The sequence below is a fragment of the Sinohyriopsis cumingii genome, unplaced genomic scaffold (assembly GCF_028554795.1).
Source record: "Sinohyriopsis cumingii isolate HCF-2022 unplaced genomic scaffold, ASM2855479v2 utg000721l, whole genome shotgun sequence".
In the NCBI taxonomy this organism is placed as follows: domain Eukaryota; kingdom Metazoa; phylum Mollusca; class Bivalvia; order Unionida; family Unionidae; genus Sinohyriopsis; species Sinohyriopsis cumingii.
In genome coordinates this window covers 636,675-643,567 of record NW_028315926.1, presented here as the reverse complement: position 1 = coordinate 643,567, position 6,893 = coordinate 636,675, and the positions used below count along the sequence as shown (strand labels likewise).

At 37.0% G+C, this 6,893-nt stretch overlaps 1 long non-coding RNA gene across 3 annotated transcripts in view; it reads left to right on the top strand.

Annotated features, from left to right (window-relative positions):
• LOC149773267 (uncharacterized) overlaps positions 1-6,893 on the top strand; it is a 142,485-nt gene that overhangs the window by 97,007 nt on the left and 38,585 nt on the right. The gene's annotated exons all lie outside the window — the stretch shown is intronic.

Genomic DNA, 6,893 nt, shown 5'->3' with positions numbered 1-6,893 from the left:
ATTCTAATTAGAAAGTGTCACACACATACATGCTTCTATGATTGTGATAATTTCAAAAATAAAGGAAAGGTTCAAATTGTATACAAAAATGGATTATATTATTATGTGTATGCAGAAATGATTTATTGAAGAAAAGAAAACTGATTTTAAAGTAATATTTATTTTCTGTAATATTTTATTTACCCTTTCAGTACTCTAAAAACCCTTGTCCAGACTAGATGCACCATTCTCCTGTTCAAGAAAGTTCATAGGCCAGTGCACCATTATCCAGTACAAGAAAGCTCACAGGCCCATGCAGTATTCTTCTGTACAAGAAAGTTCACAGACCCATGCACCATTTTCCTGTACAAGAAAGTACACAGGCCCATGTACCACTCTTCTGTACAAGAAAGGTCATAGGCCCAAGCACCACTCTCCAGTACAAAAAAGTTCATAGGCCAATGAACCATTCTTTGGTACAAGAAAATCCATAGGCCCATGCACCACTCTCCTGTACAAGAAAGTTCATAGACCAATGCATCATTCTCTCATAGACCAATGCATCATTCTCCTGCACAAGAAAGTTCATAAGAAAATGCACCACTTTCCTGTACATGAAAGTTCACAGGCCCATGCACCATTCCCCTGTACAATAAAGTCTATCGGCCAATGCACCAGTCTCCTGTTCAAGAAAGTTCACTGGCCCATGCACCATTTTCCTGTACAAGAAAGTACATAGGACCATGTACCACTATCCTGTACAAGAAAGTGCATAGGCCCATGCACCACTCTCCTGTACAAAACAGTTCATAAGACAATGCACATTCTCCTGTACAGTAAAGTTCATAGGCCTATTCACCACCCTCCTGTACAAGAAAGATCATAGGCCCATGCACCACTCTCCTGTACAAGAAAGTTCACAGGACATTGCATCATTCTCCTGTACAAGAAAGTTCATAGGTCAATGCACCATTATTCTGTACAAGAAAGTTAAATGGCCCATGCACCGCTGTCCTGTACAAGAATTTTCATAGGCCAATGCACCATTCTCCTCTACAAGAAAGTTCATAGCCAAGACACCACTCTCCTGTACAAGAAAGTTCACAGGCCAATGCACCATTATCCTGTACAAGAAAGTTCATAGGCACATGCATCACTCTCCTGTACAAGAAAGTTCACAGGCCCATTCACCATTTTCCTGTACAAGAAAGTACACAGGTCCATGTAACACTCTTCTGTACAAGAAAGTTCATAGGCCCATGCACCATTTTCCTGTACAGTAAATTTCATAGGCCTATGTACCACTCTCCTGTGCAAGAAGGTTCATAGGCCAACCACTCTCCTGTACAAGAAAGTTCATAGGTCAATGCACCATTATTCTGTACAAGAAAGTTCATTGGCCCATGCACCGCTGTCCTGTACAAGAACGTTCATAGGCCAATGTACCATTCTCCTGTACAGGAAAGTTCATAGGCCAATGCACCATTCTCCTGTACAAGAAAGTTCATAGGCCAATGCACCATTCTCCTGTACAAGAAAGTTCATAGGCCAATACAACACTCTCCTGTACAAGAAAGTTCACAGGCCATGCACCACTCTCCTGTACAAGAATGTTCACAGGCCAATGCACCACTATCCTGTACAAGAAAGTTCTTAGGCACATGCATCACTCTCCTGTACAAGAAAGTTCAGTGGCCCATTCACAACTTTCCTGTACAAGAAGGTTCATAGGCCAATGCACCATTCTTCTACACAAGAAAGTAAATAGGCTCATGCACCATTCTTCTGTATAAGAAAGTTCATAGGCCCATGCACAACTCTCTTGTACAAGAAGGTTCATAGGCCTATGCACCATTCTTCTGTACAATAAAGTTCATAGGCCAATGCACCACTCTCCTATACAAGAAAGTAAATAGGCCCATGCACCATTATTATGTCAAAGAAAGTTGATAGGCCCATGCACCATTGCACCTCATTTGTCTACCATTCTAATTACAAACTGACCTCAGAGCTGGGTGGGAAATAAAAGTATCAACTGATGCCCAAAAATGGAAGTAAAGATTCACATCAACTCAAGCCCATAACTAGAAATAAAGGTGTGTTAAATTAATATTTAAGGGACTGTGACTCAAAGAACAAATGTATAAACCGCAGTAAGGTCACAACCATCTTTCCAGTGATAAGTTTAACTGTTATTGTGTTTGGTCTTTAATAACATATCAACACATGACTTGTTATAATTTAATGTGATACATTTGATATGTCAAATGATATCCTATATAAGAGCTTAAATGCTTAATTAATGTTTTGTTACGTCACTAATGGTGCATCAGGACATGATGGGTTGCATCACACTGTGATAATGGTTGAAAAGCATGACAGCATTCTACACTGGATGGGTTGCATCATACTGTGATAATGGTTGAAATGCATAACAGCATGCTACACGTGATGGGTTATATCATACTGTGACAATGGTTGAAATGCATGACATCATCCTACACATGATGTGTTTTATCGTACTGTGACAATGATTGAAATGCATGAGAGCATTCTACACATGATGGGTTGTAACATTCTGTGATAATGGCTGAAATGCATGACATCATTCAACACACGACGGGTTGTATCATACTGCAATAATGGTTGAAATGCATGACAGCATTCTACACATGACAGGTTGTATCATGCTATGACAATGGTTGAAATACATGACAGCATTCTACGCATGACGGTATATATCATAATGTGATAATGGGTGAAATGTACAACAGCATTCTACACTCGAAAGTGGTAATGATTGAAATGCATCATATCATTCTAAACATGATAGGTTTTATCATACTGTGATAATGGTTGAAATGCATGACAGAATTCTACACATGATGGGTTGTACCATACTGTGATAATGGTTGAAATGCAAGATAGGAATCGACACATGATGGGTTATATCATACGGTGAAAATGTTTGAAATGCATGACAGCATTCTACACATGATGGGTTATATCATACTGTTATAATGGTTGAAATGCATGACAACATGCGACACATAATGGCTGATATACTGTGATAATGGTTGAAAGGTATGACAGCATTATACACATGACGGGTTATAACATATTGTGATCATGGCTGAAATGCAGAAGCATTCTACATATCATGGGTTGTATCATACTGTGATAATGGTTGAAATGCATGAAAGCAGTATATACATGATGGATGATATACTGTGATTATATTTGAAGGCATGACAGCAGTGTACGTATGGTGGGTTGTAACATACTGTGGTAAAGTTTGAAATGCATCACAGCATTCTACACATGATGGGTTGGATCATACTGTGATAATAGTTAAAATCCATGATGACATTCAACACATATGTTGGATCATACTGTTATAATGGTTGAAATGCATGACAGCATTATAAACATGATGGGTTGTAACATACCTGTGCTAATCGTTGAAAAGCATAACAGCAGTTTAAAGATGATGTGTTGAATCATGACGTTATATTGTTTGAAGTGCATGATAGCATTCTACACATGATGGGTTGTATCATAATGCAGTAATGGTTGAAATGCAGAAGGATTCTACACATGATGGGATATATCATAGTATGGTAATGGTTGAAATGCATGAAAGCATTCCACACATGGGTGATCGCATACTGTGATAATGTTTGAATTAAATGATAGCTTTCTACACAGTATGGGTTGTACCATACTGTGATAATGGTTGACATGCATGAGAGAATTATACACATGATGGGTCATATCATACTGTGATAATGGTTGAAATGCATGACCTCATTCTACAAATGATGTGTTTTATTGTACTGTGACAATGATTGAAATGAATGAGAGCATTGTACACATGATTGGTTGTATCATACTGTGACAATGGTCGAAATGCATGACAGCCGTATACATAATAGGTTGTATCATACTGTGATAATGGTTGAAATGCATGATAGCATTCTATACGTGATGGGTTGTATCATAATGTGATAATGGTCGAAATGCATGACAGCATTCTACACATGATGGGTCCACTCATACTGTGCTAATAGTTGAAATGCATGACAGCATTATACATATGATGGGTTGTAAGATACTGTGATAATCGTTGAAAAGCATTACAGCAGTATAAACATGATGGGTTGTATCTTACCGTTATAATGTATCAAATGAATGAAAGCATTCTACACATCATGGGATGTATCATAGTGCGATAAGGATTGAAATGCATGACAGGATTCTACACACGATCGGATATATCATGCTTAAGTAATGGTTGAAATGCATCAAAGCATTCTACACATGATGAGTTGTATCATACTATGATAATGGTTGAAATGAATGGTAGCATTACACACATGATGTTTTTATCATAATGTGATACTAGTTCAAATGCATGACCACAGTATACAGATGATGGGTCATATCATACTGTATTAATGGATGAAATGCATGGCATCAGTCTACACATGATGTGTTTTGTCGTACTGTGACAATGATTGAAATGCATGAGAGCATTCTACACATGATGGGTTGTATCAAACTGTGATTATGGCTGAAATGCATGACAGCAGTATACACATGATGGGTGATATACTGTGATAATTTTTGAAATGTATGACAGCATTATGCACATGATGGGTTGTATCATACCATGACAATGGTTGAAATGTATGACAGCAGTATACACATGATGGGTTGTATCATACAGTGGTAATGTTTGAAATGCATGACAGCATTCTACACATAATGGGTGATATACTGTGATAATGGTTGAAATGTATGACAGCTGTATACACATGATGGGTTGTATCATACTGTAATAATCGTTGAAATTCATGATAGTATTATACAGATGATGGGTTGTATCATGCTCTGTTAATGGTTTAAATGGATGAGAGCAGTGTGCACATGATATATTGTATCATACTGTCATAATGGTTGAAATGCATGATAGCTTTCTACACATGATGGTTGTATCTTACTGTCATAATGGTTGAAATGCATGACAGCTTTCTACACATGAAGGGTCATATCGTATTGTGATAATGGTTAAAATGCATGAGAGCATTCAACACATGATGGGACATTTCATACTGTGAAAATGGATGAAATGCATGACAGCATTTTACACATGATGGGTCATATCACTCTGTGATAATGGATGAAATGCATGACAGCGTTCTACACATGATAAGTCATATCATATTGTGATAATGGTTGAAATGCATGACAGCACTATAAACATGATGGGTCATATCATACTGTGATATAGTTTGAAATCCATGACAGCATTCTACACATGATGGGCTATATCACATTGTGATAATGATTAAAATGCATTAGAGCATTCTTCACATGATGGGTCATATCACGCTGTGAGAATTGTTGAAATGCATGACATCATACTGTGATAATGATTGATATGCATGAGAGCATTGTACACATGATGGGTTGTATCAAACTGTTATTATGGTTGAAATGCATGACAGCAGTATACACATGATGGCGATATACTGTGATCATTTTTGAAATGTATGACAGCAGTATACACATGATGGGTTGTATCATACCGTGATAATGGTTGAAATGTATGACAGCAGTATGCACATGATGGGTTGTATCATACTGTGATAATGTTTGAAATGCATGACAGCATTCTACACATAATGGGTGATATACTGTGATAATGGTTGAAATGTATGACAGCAGTATACACATGATGGGTTGTATCATACTGCCATAATGGTTGAAATGCATGACAGCTTTCTACATGTGATGGTTGTATCATACTGTCATAATGGTTGAAAAGCACGACAGCTTTCTACACATGGGGGTCATATCGTATTGTGATAATGGTTAAAATGCATGAGAGCATTCAACACATGATGGGACATTTCATACTGTGAAAATGGATGAAATGCATGACAGCATTCTACACATGATGGTTCATATCATATTGTGATAATGGTTGAAATGCATGACAGCATTCAAATTGTGATAATGATAAAATTGCATAAGAGCATTTTATCCATGATGGGTCATATTTTACTGTGATAATGGTTGAAATGCATGACAGCGTTCTACACATGATAAGTCATATCATATTGTGATAATGGTTGAAATGCATGACAGCACTATAAACATGATGGGTCATATCATACTGTGATATAGTTTGAAATCCATGACAGCATTCTACACATGATGGGTTATATCATATTGTGACAATGGTTAAAATGCATGAGAGCATTCTTCACATGATGGGTCATATCATGCTGTGAGAATGTTTGAAATGCATGAGAGCATTATACACAAGATGGGTGATATCATAATGTGATAATGATTGAAATGCATGAGAGCATTCTACACATGATGGGTTGTATAAAATTGTGATTATGGTAGAACTGCATGACAACAGTAATGTGGCAATCATATTCACCTCAAACGAAATAACAACCTAATAATAATAACCGGTCTCTTGCTAAATAAAGTATAAATATTATTCAATCTCTGAAAACATTAATTAATAAATAACTTAAAGAGATAATATCTAAAAACTTATAAATAACACAACGTAGGAAATACACCCTAAACACCTCGAGTAGTAATACCATAATAACCTTGAAAATCTCTCTTCATACATGATATCTACTAATAACTTCTATAAACAGCATATAATACCCCCCTCCTTTTAGACCATTTTGAAGAAGAAAAGAATTTTTTTTTTCAAGAAACACCAGGCAAATGCAAGAAGAAACCATCGATATAAAGCAAGCAGGACCGTTCCCAAGCTCTCCTTCTCACTAATGACAGCCAACCATTCAACTATAGGGACCTTTATCGACCCACAGGTTGAGGCCGAACTATCAGGGTTCCTTGAATCCATAAAAGTCCGA